This window comes from Phascolarctos cinereus, unplaced genomic scaffold (genome assembly GCF_003287225.1).
Source record: "Phascolarctos cinereus isolate Bilbo 61053 unplaced genomic scaffold, phaCin_HiC Scaffold_1;HRSCAF=81, whole genome shotgun sequence".
NCBI classification, from domain to species: Eukaryota; Metazoa; Chordata; class Mammalia; order Diprotodontia; family Phascolarctidae; genus Phascolarctos; species Phascolarctos cinereus.
The window spans coordinates 35451665-35472380 of record NW_027555514.1 but is presented as its reverse complement, the minus strand read 5'-3'; the positions used below and the strand labels follow the sequence as shown (position 1 = coordinate 35472380).

General features: G+C 41.1%; 1 pseudogene; it reads left to right on the top strand.

Annotated features, from left to right (window-relative positions):
* The first annotated feature begins 11295 nt into the window (after positions 1–11295).
* LOC110208989 (aminomethyltransferase, mitochondrial-like) lies at positions 11296–12658 on the top strand (annotated as a pseudogene).
* Positions 12659–20716: the final 8058 nt, after the last annotated feature.

The window sequence follows — 20716 nt, the reverse complement described above, 5'->3', positions numbered from 1 at the left end:
TCTTTTGGAGGGTCTCAATTTTCTCATCTATAAAATGAGAAATCTGGATCAGATGATTTCTAAGGCCTTTTTTTTTAGCTTTAACATTGTCATAGCACACAGAAAGGTGGAGTTAACAGGCCTGACATCCTTTGCTGTTGTCAGCCCATATCCAGAATATGGTTTTGTTTCAGAGAAGGGGGAAGGGAATCAGGACCTACTATGTGTCAGGTACTATACTAAGTTCTTTTTTCAAAAATCATCTCATTTGATTGTTACAACAATCCTGCAAGGTGTACTGTTATCATCCCATTTTATAGTTGAAGAAATGAAGGCCAATAGAGGCTAGGTGGCTTCCTCAGGAGTCACACAGCTAATAAGTGCCTGAGGTCACATCTGAATTCAGGTCTTCCTGGACTATGGGTCCAGCACTCTATCTACTGTGCCACCGAACTGCCCCCACACTACATTTTATGAATGATATTGATAAACTAAAATACATCCAGAAGAGGGTGACCAGGGTGATGAGCAAACTGAAGGCCATTCTATAGGAAAGAAGTAGGTGTGCTTAGCATGGAGAAGAAAGGCTTCTGGGAGTGCAGGGGAGGGGAGGGGTGCTGTGAGAGCTGCAGGAAAGTATTTGAAGGAATGCAAACGAAAATAGGAATCAACTTGTTGCACTTGTCTTTACTGCAGACCTTGGAACAGCAGGTAGAATTTGTAGGGAGTACATTTTAGCTGTAAGGGAGAAACTCCCTAATCATTCGAGATGTCAAGAAAAGGGAATGGTTGCTGAAGGAAGTGGAGAGGGGAAAAGGGAGGGAGGGAGGGAGGTGGGAAAATAGAGGGAAGAAAAAGGGAGGAAGGAAGGATGAAAGGAGGAACAGAAAGAAGAAAAGGAGGGAAAAGGAAAGGAGGGAAGAAGGAAAAAAAGGAGGGAAAAGGAGGAAAGAAGAGAGAAAGAAAGGAAGGAAAGAAGGGAGGGAAGAAGAAAGAAAAGGAGGGAGGGATGGAGAAAGGAAATGAAAGAAATGTTTCTACTTTTTGAATAGTAATTCAAAAATCAGCTTTTATGGGTAGTTCAGGCTTCCCTTAAGGGCCGCACATGAGCCATATGATAGCTAATTAGACTTCTTGCAGAGCCCCACAAGATTTTAGGTTAATTTTTTTGATCATGTTGAAAGTTTGTTTAATTTCCACCCCCACCCCCCAACCCAGGTTTTCTTAACCAGTGGTACAATTATGGATTTCCTATCTATTGAGTTATCATATGTAATTAATGAATTAATCCATTGACTTAATTCACAGGCAGAAAGATGTTCTGTTTTCTAGTGTTGTCTACTAATTATGCAGTAAATCAAGGCTTTGAAGAGCTTCAACAACCATTTGTTTTTTATGAATTGATCTTTCTTTGGCTTTCTTCTCTAGGGGTGAGGAAATAATGCAAACATAGCCCCAGTGATAGATGTCGCATGAATGCTAAGAATATTTAAAACATGTGGCTGAATATAAACAATATATACAGTTTATTCTGAGCATCAAGTGTTAATGATGATGGGTCCAGACAGACAGGGTTGGATAACCACCATAAGTAAGCCAGGCAAATTCTCCCGATACCAGGTCACCAGGCAGAGCTCCCAGGGGCTGGTAATTATTGCCTTCACTAACTGGAAATAGACATCACACTAAACACAAAAACACCAGGAAGGCTTATAAGATTGTTGAGGCAATGAATAGGGTTTAAAAAAAAATGCCCAGATGTAGAATGCATCATTTCGAAAGCAAAATCTTTACTTATTGTGACTATCTCCTATGTCTCCTAATGTTTCACATGGTAGGTCATGGACATAGCCTTCTCTTCCTGTATCTGGAAATGCTCCAAGTTTAGTCTGATCTGGATATGGGCAAGTTGTTAGAGTAGTGGTCAAAATCATCACACATTTAGGCCTCTTTTTAGAATGGTGCTTTCCTTTCATTGTCAATTTACACTGGGTGAAGATTATAAATGCCCCTGAGTTCCCTTTGTCTTCTCTAATACTTTTTTCTCCCCTGGCAGGTTTAGAGTTTGAAGATTTCTATTTGCATCTCAGCTCTGACACAACTTATTAAGGGCCTGCTTTGTGTCAGGCACTCTGCTAAATGCTAGAGACACAATCAAAAGAAAGACAATCCCTGCCCTCAAGGGGCTTTCAATCTAATGGAGGAAGATAACACATAAAAGGAGGTAGGGAAAGTGTGGGGGGCAGAGGCCAACACTGGGAGGGGGCGTCTTATTCTGTGGAGTTGAAATTAAGGAGGGCAGCAGAGGCAAAGGGAGTGAGCTGAGAGTACCAGTTTCTGCCCTTTATTAAAAGGAAGGCTTTGGGAGGAGTTCAGTTCTCCACCCTCCAGCCCTCCAATGACAGGGGAGGAGACTCAGGCAGGTGGTGAAGATCAAAGCTTGAGCTAGGAGAGGTGATGAGATCAGAAGTAATGAGCTTAACCTGGGAGGAGTATCTTATTCCAACTAGTAGCTGTACTTCTCCAAGCTTTAGTTTTCTCATCCATTAAATGGCAGCACAGTAGATGGTTTCTAAGGTCCCATCAAGTTCTAAATCCCATAATACTATGACACCAGGCAGATGTGTTAGGAAAAATGAAGGACAACTAAGATACACTGCTCTCTGATTTTATTCCTCCATGCTATTCAGTTCTTTCACTTGTTTCTGAGATAGGCTAAGGCGGAGGGGTGTGTTATGGCCAACTCAAACTGGCTACTGATAGTTAAACTTTCAGTGTGAGCATTTTCACCTCAGAAATCGCCAATGCTACACATCAGGACCTGATCTATTGCTTTGTTGATTACCTAGACTTAAGAAAGTTAGGGAGAAAGAGTTAATGTTAATTAAATTTAAAAGTGTGTCACGTATATAGGTTTAAAAAAAATTCTCCCTGAGAGCGTTTGTTAAACATTTACCAACACAGCCTTGGATAAATCTGATTTTTATTCTCAACCATATTGGAAAAATACAATTTCCATGACGCGGTGACCCATAAATATTTTCCTGTGTGTAAGGGTGCGGTAGGTTGAGGCAGCTATCAATTGCTCCATTTCAAACAAGTGACAAGATGCTATGCCCTGATGCCTTTGTCAGGTGAAAACAATCAAGCAGAGGTGTGAAGGAGGCCTATTTTCCTCTATTGAATCAATCCATTTTAGGCTAAGTGAAAATCAATTGAGAAGTTCTTGAAAGCCATTGGATGAACTTGACAAGCCTTGCTGGGTAAGCGCTGAAGTGTTTGGACTGGTTGAAGAAACTTGGAAGTGCTCTGTGAGTCTTTTATAAAATAGTTGACTTGTTTAGAAACTCAGAGATTCAGGTATCTGTCAGTTTAAATGGTGGATGCATTTCAGCTAAGCCTTTGAGGAGGAATCCCTTGGGGAGGAGAGGAGGCCCGGCCCCAGCCCCAGCTTCAGCCTCGGCCTGGGTCTTATTCCACCTCATCTAATCATTTCATTCTCTTAACTTTTGCCAGAGGAGCTTTGTAAAACCTCCTCATCAGTGCCCCTGGAACATTTGACAGCAGTGCCTACATTGGGAGCCAAGGACAGACTGAATTCCATGAGAAAAGACAGGTTCAAGGCTCTACAAAGAGCCCAGATCATTGTTCCCAAGGGAATTTCTTGAGCTACCCCACAAAAGGGAGGAAAGAAAGAAGCATTTATTAAACATCTGCTATCAGCCAGACCCCCTGCTAAGCGTGTTACAACTATTATATCATCTGATCCTCACAGCCCTAGAAGGTGGTTGTACTATTATCCTCATTTTACAGTTAAGGAAACTGAGGCAAACAGAGATGGAGTGACTTGCCCAAGATCACACAGCAAGTAAGTGTCTGAGGAGAAACTTGAAGTCTGATATCCCTCCTTGAAGGCTTACTTCTCTATCCACTGCTCCACGGAGCTGCCTCTGGACTTCCCACAAGCAGGAGACATGCGCTGGTAAGAGAGACTGTCACAGATTTTGGGGGGGATATTTTGTACTAACTGGCCTTACTAGTGCATACTTGTTTACCTTAGTGAATTACCTTAGTGAATAAATAGCCCTTTCTAAAATGCAAATTAAATCTCACTGCCTAATTGAGATAACCACAGGAGGAAACGATCAGTGGTGCTTGGTGGGCTGTTACAGGAGAAATGCAACCCCTCATCCCTTCAGAGCTACCCCTAAAAGCCTGAGAGGATATGGAGCCAGGCATACTCTGAAGACCCAGCCTGTGCCTGTGATTCTGGTTGGGAAAGGAAATCCAGGGCCCGTGCTACATGGGAGATCAGAGTATAGCATCCTTAGCATATATGGCCAAGAACAGGTACCTCAATAAATAGTGGAGTAGTAATGAATCTCTAAAAACAAAAACAAAAAGCAAACAGAAAACAAATACTCACCTGTTTCTTAAAACCTTGAATGTCTATTTTTTTCATTTCATAATTAGAAAATCAGAATGTAACTATCTGTAGGAGAGTTAAAACAATTGACTCAAATGTATTTGCACCGAAGTGTGATTGGTGCCATGTGTTTTCTTGAAAGTAGATTTTAATAAGGAGGAAGAAAGAAAGATCTTGAGAGCCCCGATTACCTGATGGGGGTCAAGGAGGGAAGTGGGAGCCTCAGGATAGAGGAGTGGGATCAGGGATGGATGGGGGCAGGCACAATGAAACTTCTTAATCATTAGTGTTGTCCCAAAGTAGTGTGGTCAGGTTGTGGTTGAGGAACGGAGTTTCCCCTCACTAATCAATTAATCATCAATCAGAAGACTGATGACGACTTCTCCAAAGATTCCCGTAGAATGTGCAGGTTGGATTCTTTGATTCTGTGATTCTGAGCCTTAAAAACAAACTTTCTGGTCTTTGATAAGTTTTCTAGGGCCCAGCCCCATTCTTTAGCATAAGTAGACTATTCATTTTCTCTGTGAGTCATAGGACTGTTTAGGAAAAATACACACACACAGACACACACACACACACACACACACACACACACACAAAGAGAATTGAATCTGTTTTACATCTGAAAATACAGTCATAGAAATTCCCCTTTACATAGAAAATGCATGGCTATCCAGAGTCCATGAAACTGATACCAAGATGTGTTCAAAGCCTGAACCAAATGGAAGCTGACAACACCCTGAGCATGTAAACATTGAGAAAGCCTCTGAGTCCATGGTAGAAACTGACAAGAAATACTATCCGAAAAACCTCAATCAAACATAGAATGCAGCCCATCAAAGGTAAAACCTTTACCTATTATTAATTATGACAGTAATTTCTATCTAATAACATTTCACATAGCAACTGTTACCAAGAACATCTGCATTTTAAGCGGAGTGGCCTCATCATATGCTAAAGGGAAGCTGGGTGTCTATGTGTGAATTTTCCAGGAGCTCGGGAGAGCTGCGGCAAGATACCAAAGCCTCTGGATGACTCTGTTGGCCAATTTTGAGAGGGAAAAATGATCCTATGTGTACTGTTTAATGCTGTACCCTCCTAATGTCAGGAGGGAAGAAGAAAAGCAGTCCTTTATGTTCTAGATGACTTGTCACTCCACTATTTCAGACACAAGAGTAAAAGATGATGCCCTGTCTAGACAAATAGGATGGATCCAAAGTGCCCATTCATAGGTCAATAACTAGGATAACAGCATGTATACGTCATTTGGAAGAGTCGGTGAGGCGTAGTAGATAGGGAGCTGGCTTTGAAATCAGGAAGACCTAAGCTCAAGTCTCTCCTCTGACCCACATTGGCCGTGTGACCCGGGCAAGTCATAAATTCTCAGTGCTCTAGGCAACCAGACAGAAGTTGCAGGAAAATGACCACCCTCTGTTCGTAGAGAGGCTTTCCTCATCTTTGACCTCTAGGCCCAGTCCTAGAAGTAAACAAAAATCCTGTCCTCAAAAAACTCTGAGAGGCATGTAGTTTCATTCCCATTTTACAGGTGAGGAATCTGAGACTGAGAGAGCTTAAGTGACTGGCCTGAAGCCATCTAGCTGAAGTCAGATCCTGGATTCCAATCTAGGTCTTCGGCCTGGGGCTTGATGTCTTTCTACTACACCATACTATCTCTCATTTAAATAAATAAACAAGCAAACAAACAAATATATATATATATATATATATATATATATATACACACACATACATATACACATATATGTATATATACATACCTACACATATATGTATACATACACACATATGTCCTCGAAATAAATCAATTAAAAGAGAAAATTCTGCAAAATGCCCAGGCGCCACTGATTTTCCTCCTGTATTTGCAAAGCCCAGCCTCTTTCTGTCCCTCTCTTATGGAAAATGGGCTGCCCTTATGGCTAGAGCACTGAAGTCAGGAAGTTCTGAGTTCAATTCCTGGTTCAGTCACTCATTAGCTACGTGACACTGGGTAAGTCACTTAACTTTTGTCTGCCTCAGTTTCCTCATCTGTAAAATGAAAGTGTTAGACTTGGCCTCTGAGGTCCCTTTAAGCTCTAAATCTATGTTCCCATGTGTTTTCAACTTGATCAAGACACTGTGCTATGTACAAGACAGTGAAACATGAATGAATGAAGCATTTATTATGTGCTTACTATGCTGCAAAACAGGATACATATATACGTACACACACACACATATATATACATAGATATACACACACCGTATTGTTGTATAAACATAATACCAAGTAGAATCCCTGGGGATCTCTTATAGTCCTAGTTCAGAGATTATTTTGTGTTGGGGATATTTTCACACTATGAAAACACCTTACAATAAGTTAATCTCCACAAAGACAGGAAATCATTTTTCAAACTACCTCCCTCAGTCCTCCATGTCTCATAGTGCTAAATAAATCCTTGTGGAATTATTCAATTCCACAAAAAGAGCGCTCTTTCAGGAGGTATCAGGCCTCTATTCCCCAGAATTTACTCTATGTTGTAGACTTTGCTCTGTGTTCTTCAGAATCCCTTCATAGCCTCCCTTTCTCCAATGGCTGAGCAAGCATTTATTAAGCACTCACTGTGTACCGGGCGCCATGCTAGGTGCTAGAGATACAGAGAAAGCCAAAGATTATCTCTGACTTTAAAGATTCTATCAGGGGAAACAGCCTGTGTATATACAAATATAAACAGAATATATACAAGATGGTATGAGATAGCTTGGGAAGAAGAAGCACTAACTGCTGAGGCGTTAGGAGAGGTTACATGTAGAAGCATTGCTTGAGCTAAGCCTTGAAGGATGGTATAGTTGGTATACCATACCATATGGTATAGTTGGTATAGATGCTTGCCTGGGGTCCCACCAAATCTGAATTCTGGGGAATTACACCTTACCCTCTGGACAAGCTAACTTTCCCAGACAAACCTTAACAAGGATTATTAACCTGGAATACCTGAACATGTTTTCTTAAAAAAAAAAATCAGTAACTATTTCAATACAATTGGCTTCCTTTGCAAGCCTTTGTGTTTTATTTTATGCATTTAAAACCATGATTCAGAGGAGTCCCTAGGCTTCACCAGGCTACTAAAGTGGTCTATGATCCTTCCCCCCCCAAAACAAAGGCATGAGACTCTGAATTAGAATAATATTTTTGTCTTTTATCAATTATGTCTTTTTGATACCCAGTTCCATGGGATAAGTGCAATATATCTGGGCAGTGATTTCAGTTGCTTCACAGGAAAGAGTTTCCTCGTTCAGGTAGCAGTCAAAGTTTAAATTTAAGATTTTGCATTGTTACAATGCAAATGCCCCTGGGAGACATATTTACAGGGGAATGTGAATGAGGATTAGATCCTTTGGTTTTGATTGAGATTAGGAAGGAAAGCTCCTGAGAGCATTACGTGCCACTCAGAGCCTGGGAATGCCCCCTGAAAATACTTTCCTGGAGCGTGCCAATCTAAGAGCAAATATTTTGGCCTTTGTGACTCTTGTCTAGAGCTCATCCTGCTTTGTGTTCCCTTCTTCCATTCCTGCCTTCCCTAGCCTTTCTTTCCAGTCCCCGTGATTTCTGCTGCAGAGAACTTTCATCGCTTCTCTAACCAAGAGTGCCTGAGGCAGGAAAGAAAAGGGAGATTTTAAAGCTGTCTGAGAGGGGAAAGGAAGAGTGTAAATGCTGAACTGGGTTGTTGAGGGCAAATCTAATTAGCGTAAACTTCAGTTTAAACCAGATTCATTTTAGTGGAGGCTTAGAAAAGAGGTATTTTATGGTCTGAAGAATAGAAAATACTACGGGAGGGGTATTCCAAGAGAACAGGCAGGGTTCTTTAAAAAAAATCTGATCAGATATGTCAGCCTTTTACAATAATATTTTGTCAAGGTTATTTTTAGAGGGTTTGGTGGGGGAGCAATCATTTAACATAGAATGCTGCCTCCCTGATAATGTAGTTTGTGGTTACTCTGGGTAACATACATAGCTGTATCATTCCTTTTGTGTGGCTGAATGTAGAGGGCTTGGCTTATCACTGAGGCATTTCCGAATTCAGTTTTCTATATTCTTCCAGGACATTGTTTGGATGCTTTCAGCTTTCTAGAAACTGTTTGGTTGCCTGTCATTTGACTTGGAATTTAATTCGTTTTCAAGGATGTGAGGTTTCTGATATACACATTCTCTGAATAGGCAAACACGTGGCAATGTGAAAATATGTTGGTTTCTGCTAGCAGTTCTTTGTGTTGAAATGCTTTCCTTGACTTTCCTTGTGTCTTTGTTAATCAGATATCGAGCTAGGTCTTTGAAACCTACATTTTTTGGTATTTACTTAAATTGTATTCTCATTATGCTTCCTTTGGTTCTTGGAAAAATCGGAGATCTTAGCAATGTGACGTTCCCTGTCCCCTCAACTAAAGCAGGTCACAGCCTCTCCACACTTTTTCCTGCTTCTAACTCTTACCAGTGTTTTACCATCAAATTTCCAGGGAAGATCTACCCAACATACTACTGGGTTGTCAATCTATTCTTCCTCTTCAGTATACAACTGACCCTTTCTGCCCATACATATCCTTGAAAATGCATTTTATGTCACTTGTCCCACAAAAGTCATCATTGGATGGCCTGTTGATACCTCAAATTCAGTGTGTCAAAAACTGAACCCATTATTTCTCTGACCCACTATCCGATAAGGTTTCCCTATCCCCCGCTCCAAACTCCAGCTTCCCCATTTCTGCCTATGGCACCACAATGTCTTTCCAATGATCAGAGCTTAAAACCTTAGTTGTCTTTGTTTCACTTTTCTCTGTTTCCCCTCATATCGGATCAATTGCACATCTGTCAATTGGACTTCTCCTATACGTTTCACTTCTCTCCCCTCTGTTTTCATTCACCTTGCGATTCATCAATGTAGTTGCCTTTTACTCTGATCACTTTGACCCTGACAAGTGGTTCCATTGTCCTTGATGGTAAAAAGAGTTTTTTTAATCAGCTTTCATCTATTTATTGTGCTTCTTTCTGTTGACTCCCTAAGTACTTTTGAGATGACTTTGCTTAGCTTTTACCAAGAATTCTTTCAACTTCTTTTCTTCTTAGGTGCTCCTCATTTTTATGAAGTGATACTGTGTGGAATCTACCATCCATCTCTCTAAGTTACTACTTAGTTGACATTCTAAACTAGCGTTGTTCTTGGATACCACGTTTCTGTACTTGGCAAGAGGGTCAAATGTTTGTTGACTAAAGCAGTTATGTTTTTATTTTTTCTTTTGGCAAACACTTTTGACTGGTTAAGCTTGCATCAAATTACTAAGATTGGTGTCACTTCTCCATCCATTTCACATTTTTTCATATCGATGACTGGCTTAAATAGGTAAAATTGGAGTGGTTTTAATCGAATGCCATACCTTTTTCTCTTATTTACTTTTTCTTCTAGATTTGGAGTAATTTTGACCTTTGCTCTAGTAAGTCGGTATTCTGACTATACAGAGAAAGGTGATTCAAGAATGACTCCCACATAAGAAATGTCTCATTTCCTGTCCATTAGAAGATAATCAATTTCATCTCTGTGATATTATTCCATGCTTGCTATATCCTTTGCCTTTGTTTTTTTTTTTATTGAAGTATTCAGATATCTGCACAGTGCCAAGTCTTTATTTCCTCATTCTTTGTTCCCAAACCATCTTTTCCTTTCTCTTGAATTTGTCACCAGGTTGCAAAGTATATGTTGATTTGACTTGGAATAAGTTTTTGTTGAGTTTGCTCCCCCCTCACTTCTGCCTGTAAGAATCCCTAGTTTCTTTCAAAAGTTCATCTCAAGTAGGCCTTTCCTGATCTCCCAGCTGTAACTGCCTGCCCACAGACAAATTACCTTTTTTCTTTGTATAGATCACGTGTGTGTGTATAATATATATATAGATACAGATATAGATATCTATATCTATAGATATGTATATCATGCATACATACATATATCTCTGTATACTTGTGTAAAACAGATATACACAAACATAAGTTTAATTTTTACACATGTGCATATGTATGTATATGTGTACATATATACATACATATATGTATGTATATATGTGTACATATATACATACATATATGTATGTATGTATGTATGTATGTATATTGTCTCTACAAATAAAATGTAAGCTCCTTGAGGGCTTACATTTAACTTCTGTTCTTGTATCCCCAGTGCCTAGCACGTAATGGGTACAGAAACTTAATAAATGCTTGTAGACTGATTTGATTACTTGATTCTTTATAACATTTCTCTGTATACATATTCTCTACGACAAAAATTGACACAGCCACAATTATTTGGGGAGGTATATTTTTGTAAATACTTATCATGAATATTACAGTACAAGATGATCGAATGTCCTGTGGCATTATATTTCTTCTCGCCTTTAAACTCATTATAAAAAATGACCCTGTCAATTCCTTTTTTTTAACTTTTCCTAGGAGAATCTGAGTCATACTTCAATTTAGTAGCAATTTCCTTCTGTCTTCCATTTCATTTATAGTAAAAATGTTAAAATTGGTAAGATTCATTTCCTCATATAGAAAGTCCATTCATTGGTCATTGGACTGGAGTCTCACATCTAAAGTAGCAACAACTAAGTTGTTTTTAGAAGCTCTAAAGATTAAATGATTTTTTAATCCTTCTGCTTCCCTTTCTACCACTCTGCCAAGGTCACTGGGGTACACAGGACCAAGAAGCATTTCATATTTGTCTTTGTTTTATGAATTACCATGGTCTAAGAGTTCATCACTAAGTGGACAGCGTAATGGTGATGAGTTTTTGAGTGCTTAAATAGGGCAGATCTAAGAAAGAAGACACATTCTTTTGCTAGGACCTTACATGGAGTTTTTCCAGAAGAGTAGAAACTTCCCCTTCACTGGCATAATCTTTGAGAATCCAGGGTCACCTCCATGCCACAATCAGGCATCAAAGTGGAACATTTTGGACCTCACGATAGAGGTCTGGCACCAGTTTTCTGGCTTAAAGACGCAGCACCCTACGAGCTCAGCTTGGAAGCTTTGGGACCCTCTCCAGCGTAGTGGGGGTGCAAAGTGGCCACCCGCAGAATCCTGGTGGCCTCTTAGCTTGGGACAAGAGCCCTTGAAGAAAAAAAAATCCCTGTTTGATTTCCATTAGAGCCATGGTGGGAATATGGTGTCCTTTGCTGATTAGATCCTACCTGTGCCACTTACAGGCAGCCACTTAGAGTCCCACCTGCCCACCTGAAAACATTGCTCCCTATCTGATGTGTCCCACATGCTGCAGATCAAGATACTTGGTCAGAATCAGGTGAAGCTGATGGAGAACTTGGTGGTCAGTGACACTATTGAACTGAAGCCATAGCAGAGGATGATGACTATTTTCACAAATGAAGAAGGTGGTATCATAGATGACCTGATTGTGAAAAACACATCTGACAAATACTTGTACCTGGTGTCCGATGCTGGGCACAGAGAGAAGAACATGTTGTTCACACAGAATGAGGTATCAGAACCAAGACGTGCTGGCTGTGATGTGAACCTGGAGGTGATTGATAATGACTTGAGCTTTGCAGGGTCCCTCAGAGGCCCATGTCCTATGGGCTGGGATGTCAGATGGTCTTTGAAAGCTGACCTTCATGACCAGTGCCGTGATGGATGTGTTTGGAGTACCTGGCTGCCATGTGACATTTTGTGATTGTACAGCGGAGGATGCTGTGGTGCCCTCAGTGCCAGCAGAGAGGGCTGTCCATTTGGCAGAAGCTCTGCTAAATAACAAAGAGGTCAAGCTGGCAGGGCTGGCGGTCAGGGACAGGCTGCAGCTGGATGAAGGTCTGTGCCTATATGGAAAGGACAAAGATTGGCACACCACCCCAGTGGAGGAGAGCCTGGGTTGTACTCTGGGAAAACAACACAGGGTTGCTATGGCCTCTGGCTCTTCCACTGTTGTCCGCCTGATGAAAGGGAAACTGACCCATAAGCATGTGGGGCTGATGTGTACAGGAGCACCTATTTGGTAGCACAGCCTCATCATGAGTGCAAAGGAAGCCATCATTAGGGAAATCACCAGAGGATGCCCCTCCCTCTGCCTGAAGAAGAACACAGCCATGGGTTAGGTGGACAGAGACTACAGCAAAATTGGGATCCAGCTGATGGTGGAGGTATGGAAGAAGCAGCAGGAGGCAGGGGTTAGCAAGATGGACTTTGTGCCCACCTGCTACTAACCTTGAAGTACCTGATCTGCTGAGATTTTCTTCCTGCCTTCCTTTAGAACTGAATGAGACACACACCATACAGTTTCTCCTGTGGTTAGTTGGTGTTGTCTAGGAGAGGGAGGAAACCCAATTAGTGAGTGGATAAGTGAGTGGCTCTTCCAGGGCTTTCTAGAGAGAAATGGTTATAGAAGTCAGGGGTTGAGGAGGGAAGACAAGAATCAGAAGCAGCATAATGTCAAGGAAACAGGGTTTAGAGGTGGAGGACCTAGGTTTTAATTCTAGTTCTGCTGTTTATTCTGGATATGACCTTGGGCAAGTCACTTCTCCTTGAGCCAGTTTCTTCCTTTGTAAAATGAGGAATCATTGTCTTGGTGTCACCTATCTCGCATACTTATTGGGAGGAAAAATATTTTGTAAGTCTCAGTATGATGCAGAAATGGGAGCTATGGTTATAATAAAGGCACTCTGGTCACTGTGGACAGAAAGACTGAGCACCCAGGGATGGGAAGCTGCCTTAAAGTGTCCTAGAGGTGGCCAGGGATGGGGGGGTAGGAAGGGGCAAGGCAGCACCCTCATGTCCACAAGGAATCTTGTTGTGAGGGTGCTGACAGAGGGGACTTGGCCAAATGCCAGCTGCCAGCTGCCACATTTTCTAAATGGTCAATTCAAATTTCTAGGCTAAAATTTTGGGATGATTCAAATTGCAGAATCTCAAGGAGAATCTAACCCAAAATGGTACCTGGAGCATGAATCCTCTCTCAAATAGTAACAAAGCCTAGACCCCTGTTGAAGACCTGAGGATTGGGAGCCCCATTCGCTTTTGAAAAGCCTTCTGTATAGAGCATTTTTTCCTTCTATGAAACCAAAATCTGCCCCTATAACTTCCCCGCCTCCTGACCCTGGTTCTGCCCTCTGTGGCCAAGCGGAACAAATTTAATTATGGAGTAACAGGCTTTAGTGTCTTGGCCATAACACGTGGCTAATAAATATTTGCTGAAGGGACTTTATAGAGACTAGCTAATCCAGCTTCTTAATTTCATGATGAAGAAACTTAGGGGCAGAGATGAATTCTTCCATTGCGTGATTTTTCTTCTCAGTTTACCTTCCTAGTTTTTGTTGTTGTTACCCAGTCATTTTTCAGTTGTGTCTGACTCTTCATGACCCCATTTGGGGTTTTCTTGGCACAGCTACTAAGGTGGTTTGTCATTTTCTTCTCTAGCTTATTTTACAGATGAGGAAATTGAGGCAAACAGAGTTGGGTGACTTGCTAGGGTCACACAGCTTGTAAGAATCTGAGGCCAGATTTGAACTCAGAAAGTCTTCCTGACTCCAGGTCCAGTGCTCTATCCACTGTGCCACCTAGCTGCCCCTGAAAACATTTTATGCCTCATTATTATTATTGTTATTTTTGGCTGTACCTACGTTTTCATTTGTTTGAAAATTTCCTCTAGGAATGTATACTGGCAAATTTTCTAGGATACATAGTCTTAAGTACTTGGGAGCATTGAGAAGCTCTGAACACTTAGGCTTTTTTCCTTTCCCTTTTTTTCCTTTTCCCTTTCCCAAAAACCTCTCCTTGGTTTTCCTTAACTGTTAAATATCTTGAAGAGCTGTCTATAGTCACTGCCTCCATTTCCCCTACAATGACATACTTTGCATTCCCTTCCAATCTGCCTTTTGCCCCTGTCATTCACCTGAAGTTGATTTTTTGAAGTTCACCAAAAACCACTGAATCTTGTTCAGCTCTTCCATTCTCCCCGCCAAGTTAATCTTCTGAAAATACAGCTCTAAGTTACCCTCCCACCCCAAAACCTTCAGTGGCTCCCAATGGTCAATTCAATTCCACAGACACTTACCACGTGCTAAATTCAGGAGATAGAAAAAATGAAAAACAAAACCAAAATAAGCCTGGAGTTTCTTCCATCAAGTATCTTACATTCTATAGGTGAAAAAAGTCCAAATTCCTGAGTCGGGAATTAGAGTCCTGCCTCTCCCCCCAGAAAGGGGAAAGGACTAAGTCTTCCAGCATTTCCTAAAGCAGAAATGAACCATCCTTCTCTTGAATCTCCCTTACAGGTTGCTCATACCCATCTCCTGGCATTTATCTCATCCAACCTTGGTATCAGTTATCTGTTTTTTGTCTACAGATACCTGCCCTACTGGACTTTTAGCTTGTTGAGGATAGATGCTGTTTCTACCTATATTGCTATTTGCCAGGACTTCTAGCCCATTGTAGGCACTGAATAGCTATTTATAGCATTTTTTATTTTACATTTTTGGACCTTGCAAAGGAGAATAAACTAGAGTTGTAAGTTAGAATTTATAATGCTACAGATGACATATGTCTCACAGAAATTAAGTGGAAAAATCCAATTCAATAAAATTCCCAACTTGAAAAATATTAAGTTCCCTAAAAGTTAGTCAACTAACATTTATTAATTGCCTACTATGTTCTAGGCATTGTGCCAAGTGCTAGGTATACAAAGAAAGGCAAAAATATATTTCCTGCCCTCAAAGAATTCACTTTCAAATGGGAATGACAATATTAAGAAAAAAATTGTGCATCCAAGATGCATACAGTGTAAGTGAAAAAAAAATATATCAGAAAGAAAGCATTAGAGGAAGGAGTACCCATTGGACTATTGTTTAAAGCCATAATGGTCACTCTAACATCATGGTAGAAAGGTAGCCAAAAGAGGGAAACAGGAATAGTAATCTCATGGAATAGTGAGGTTCCCAAGCTTGACAACTGGATGGTTGTTCCAGGAGTCAAAGTGAACTAAGAGAAATTGGGGTGGGGGAAGGAGGGAAAGAAAGAGGAGGGTGAGTCACTTATCTGTGAAAGCTTCTTCCTTAGCCATGAAAAGCCTATTGAAATTTTGCTTCTTAATACTATCTGAAAAGTGAGCTAGTGGTAGTAGGTAATCATGGTTCAGTGAATGTTTATATGTTTTTCCCTTGCAAAGAGATTTTATTTAGGGTCCAACTTACATTTGGAGTTGACCTGTATTAAACTAATATGATATCTAAAATACGCCACTGCTTTTGGCTTGGCTTTAGAGAAATATCACTTCCTTTAGCCCTTTGTGACACCTATGGTGTTACTCATGTCAACGCTTCTCCTACTGATTTAGATCACATCTCCTTGACAAGGAGCAGACAGCCTTCCTGACGGAGCTGCTCTTCTTACTGGCCATTCCCCAAATTAAGACGCAGTGGCCAGCTTGTGGTAGATGAGCCTGTGCAATCTAGCCATGCTGGTCCTCAGATGATAGATGCATGCTCCATAGCTAGCCTCACACTTGGGGTCCTTCCAATTAGACAGCACCTGCTGGGTCTGTGACAAACAACACATGAAGGTACCAGGGCTAGGACTTCCAAGGAGTGGAGAATATTGACCGTATTTACAATAATTGTAATAATTGTGGGCATTATGATAGGTCCCATAGGTACAAAACTATTTCTAGATGTTCTGTGTGGTAACAAAAAATGGGAAACTAAAGGGATGCCCATCAGTTGGGGAATGGCAGGTGCAACTAGGTGACACAGTGGATAGAGCACTGGCTCTGGAGTCAGGAGGACCTGAGTTCAAATCTGACCTCAGATACTTGACACTTACTAGCTGTGTGACCCTGGGCAAGTCACTTAACCCCATTGCCTAGCAAAACAAAACAATTGGGGAATAACTGAATGAACTGTGGTATGTGAATGAATTGGAATACTATTGGGCTGTAAGAAATGAAGAAAGACATAGTTTCCAAGAAACATGGAAAGACTTCTATGAACTGATGCAGGGTAAAGTGAACAGAATTAGGAGAATAATTTATAGCATATTATAAAAATGAACAACATTGAAAGACTTAGGGCAGGGTGAGCAACTTGCAGCCTCCAGGCCACATGTGGCCTTCTAGGTCCTCAGGTGTGGCCTTTTGACTGAGTCCAAGTTTGACAGAACAAATCCTTTTGTTAAGGGGAAGTTTGAATTCAAAGGGCTGCACTTGAGGATGTAGAGGGCTTCAGGTGGCCTTGTGGCCAAAGGTTCCCACCCTCGACTTAGGGGCTCTGATCGACTAAATGATCAACCACTCTGATCAATGACTCTGATCACTTCATAACAGAGAGATGATAGACAAACATGCAGAATAAATAAGCACATTTTTGGATGTTATTAATATGGGAAGATATTTTTCTTGACTGTGATTATGTGATTGATATAAAAGTTCCACTTTTTTTTTTAGTGAGTGGGAAGAGATGGAAGAAACAAATGCTTGATACTGAAATATTAAAATTTTAATCTATATTGCATATATAAATATTGACACACATTACAAAGTTTCTGAGCTTCTTTTAGAGCTTCTTTTTCAGAAACTACAATGTGTGCATAGGGCTTTGTTATAGCATTTTTATTTCTCTCTGACATAGATTTTTTGCTCCAATTAGCACTTGGGAAAGTATCATGTTCACTGACACAATAGATTTTTGGATGCTGTAAAAAAAGTATCGTAGGTTTGGAGCAAGAAGGAACCTCAGAGATCGTTTAGTTCATTTAGCCCCCAATTTGATAAATGAGGCCCAGAGATTTGATATGACTTGCTCGAGGACACATAGGTTGGTGGTAATAATCTGAGCCACGATCTTCTGACTCCAATCCCAGAAATCTTTCTACTATATCATACTCTGTAACCATCAATCCCATATCAAATTCTGATTCTCAGCTTATGAGGAGAAGTAGAAAATATCTGCCATGTGCAATTATGTAAGGAATTGCTTGACAGATAGGGAAGATGATGGCAGGACCAGAGAAAAATACTAAGAAGGGATTTGGGACGACACCTTGGAGGGTGGATGTCTGTAAAAGCAATAAACATTGGACCAGGTAGGGGGCACAGTGGATAGAGCACCAGCCCTGCAGTCAAGAAGACCTGAGTTCAAATCCAGCCTCAGATACTTCCTAGTTGTGTGACCCTGGGCAAGTCACTGAATCCTGATTGCCTCCAAAACAAAACAAAACAGAAGTAGGCATTGGGGGAGAATAAGAATGCTAGCTCATATTTGTGGAAGCTTCAAGCTTTCTTCACAACAACCTTGTGAGGTTGGAGAAAGAGACAAGTGTGAAAGCAGTATAGAAAATGATGCCCAGGGAATGGAAGAAGGGACAGCATGTGGGTAAGGGGCATCGTGTCCAGGCTGGGAAGAGAGAATGAAGAAGGTAAGGGACTCTAAGAAGGTCAGGCTTACATAGTGGTTGAACTTTGAGCATTTTTAGAGGCTCCCTTCCCCAAATAAGGATACTATCATCAGCATATTATGTCAGCATAACCATTAGGTAAATAAATGTGGGCTCTCCATTAAATCAAACAATTTGCTAGGGGTGAAGAGGAGCTTTGTAAAGGAAGATACTACCTGATGCCCTAGATTTCAGATGACCCATACAATTGTAAGGGCTAGAAAGGATTTCAGAGAGCATTTTACTCACTTTATTTTACCAATACAAGAAGATGAGAAGTTAAATGACTCATCCAAGGCCACCAAGCCAGTTGGAGCCTAGGACTAGGTGAGGAACCTGTGGCCCTCTAGGTCCTCAAGTGTGGCCCTTTGACTGAATCCAAACTTCAAATGGCCACACTTGAGGACCTAGGGGGCCCACGTGGCTTCAAGACTGAAGGTTCCCCATCCCTGAACTAATTACAGCAGTCCAGGATACTGCACCATCTTTTCTTTGCATATTACTGTGCTGGGTGCTAAATAAACAATCCAAATCAAACAGACTCTGCCTTTAGGGAGCTTACGTGCCATGGTTTGGTCATAGCTGTCAGATCTACCTCATCACACTGTAAGTGTGGTTCAGCTAAGCTCACTGCATGAGAAAAAAGTATTAAGCGCTTTCTATGTGTCAAGTCCTACGCTAAGCATTGGGGACACAAATATAAAAGTCAAGACAATGCCCGCTCTCAGGGAGCTCACCCTCAGATTGAGAGAGGCAACAGAAAGAAGACAATCCATGTGCAGGACAGATGGACAGACCTGGAAGAGCTCGGGGTACAGCTAGGAGCCTGGAGGGCCCAGACACAGGGCAGGTGGTAAAGCCTGGAGGACCCCATGACCCAGGACACAGGGCAGAGGGGAAGGCCTACTGATATTCCACCTCAGTGAATGCAAGAGAGTTGATGGATGATGCTTCATCCAAGTGATGTGATCAATCATGTATCCTGGATGGATTTTAGGAGGTCTAAGGCTGGGAAGGGGGTAGGGGTGGTGGGCCACCCAGCTGTCCGGCTGGCCCAGATGACATACATCAAAGCTGAGAACTGAAGTTAATTCATTGTCATTTTCCCCGTCTCCATCCGCCAGCGAAACTTAACAGGAATCAAAAAGTCACTATAAGTAGAAACATAATTTTCCTAGCATCTTGAAATAATTCTAGGCTGTATCACTATAAATAGACTTGTCCACTCTAAACGGACTCAATGGCACTTCCCTAAATCACAATTAACGAATAACTACCCCCAAACAGCTGATGCAGGAATTAAATGATCTAGAGCAAATTTCATACTAAAATGTTTAAAGATATGTCTGCGGGATGACTAATTTGCTATAAAGAGAGTTAAATGCTCAGCTGCTTAGAGATCTTTGTAGGCCCAAAATTCTGACTAAAAATATTAGGGGTAACCTTCTTGTCTTAATTTAATGTGAAGTCTCTTCATGCTCACCTAAAACAGAGAGGCCCTTTATTTTTCAGTTAGTCAACAAACGTTTATTGATTGCCACTATGTGCCAGGCACTGTGCTAAGCACTTGGGATACAGAAAATGTCAGAAGACAGTCCTAATTCTCAATGAAAAACACAGCATCTACCTAGCAATCCTATATACCCTTCATTCAGTCTTCTTCTTAGGGCAGAAATCTGCTAGAATTCTAAATTATAATTTCAGTTAGACCTACAACAAAGCAGAATTTCTTACCTCAAAGAAGCTAACAAGGACCCTAGAGACCCCCCTAGACCATTATTCATTTGACCTATGCATCGAAGAGGTCTGTCAGTAAGTCAGGCAGTCAACAAACTAGGTTTGTTAAAGAATAAATGCAATGAAAGAACAGATTAAAAAAAAAAACAACACTTCCAAACCATAGGTGCATGGCTGTGGAAGAAGAATGATGCATACACTATCACCTGTCATCCTTATACAGATACATAGGTTTGACTTAATCTCCTTTGTTACAAGGGAGAGATCATTGGGGTGGGGTTTACTAGGAAATGAAAATGGTGTAAAAAAAATAGAAAGGCATCAATAATAGCTTTTCTTTTCTTTACAAAACAAAAATGAATTCAGGTGATTTCAATAGGGGACAGGATAGTATAATAAGAAGGCTGGAATTCCAGTCTGTCCAACTTGGATCTGTAGTTAAGAAGACCCAAGTTGTATTCAGTGCGTCTTAAGGGCAGCCTCAGTCATTGAAAACAATCCTCTTGCTGGCACCAAAGTGAGGTAGAAGTGGGAATGGGCAGAAACTAACGAATTCATCTTGCTGTAGCCCTAGCCACTTCAACTTAATCAGGAGTTATCTTTTGTGCTTTTGCCAAGGCATCAATGGATAGCCCACTCCGCTCTGAGACTGTACTTTTTAAAGTCTTTTGGCAAAAGCTCATAGAGGCCCAAGTCGTAGAAGCGCAAGCACAAGTTGATTGAAGAACTCCTATAACCATTGTGTTCTCCATCTCTGCCATCTGGTCCATATCCTTGTTGTTGTCATCTAGTGGTTTCCAGGTTACTTCTCCTCCTTTCTCAAAGAGCTGATACCAGGATTGGTCTTCCTCTCAACTTGGGGCCTTCAATATCTACAGTAATGTCTTCTCAAAAACCATGGCACTCCAGCTCACCAGCTTCCTCAACTCCCATGCCCAACATCCCTACTCTACCTCAGTTACTCACAAGGTTGATGACAACTTCATTTTCACCATCACCAAATAATGATGCCACTTGGTTCATTTTGAACCCTGAAATTCCTTTCCTTGATCACAATTCCCTGTCCATCTGTATTTTTGCTTCCCTCCTCCTAAATGGATTCT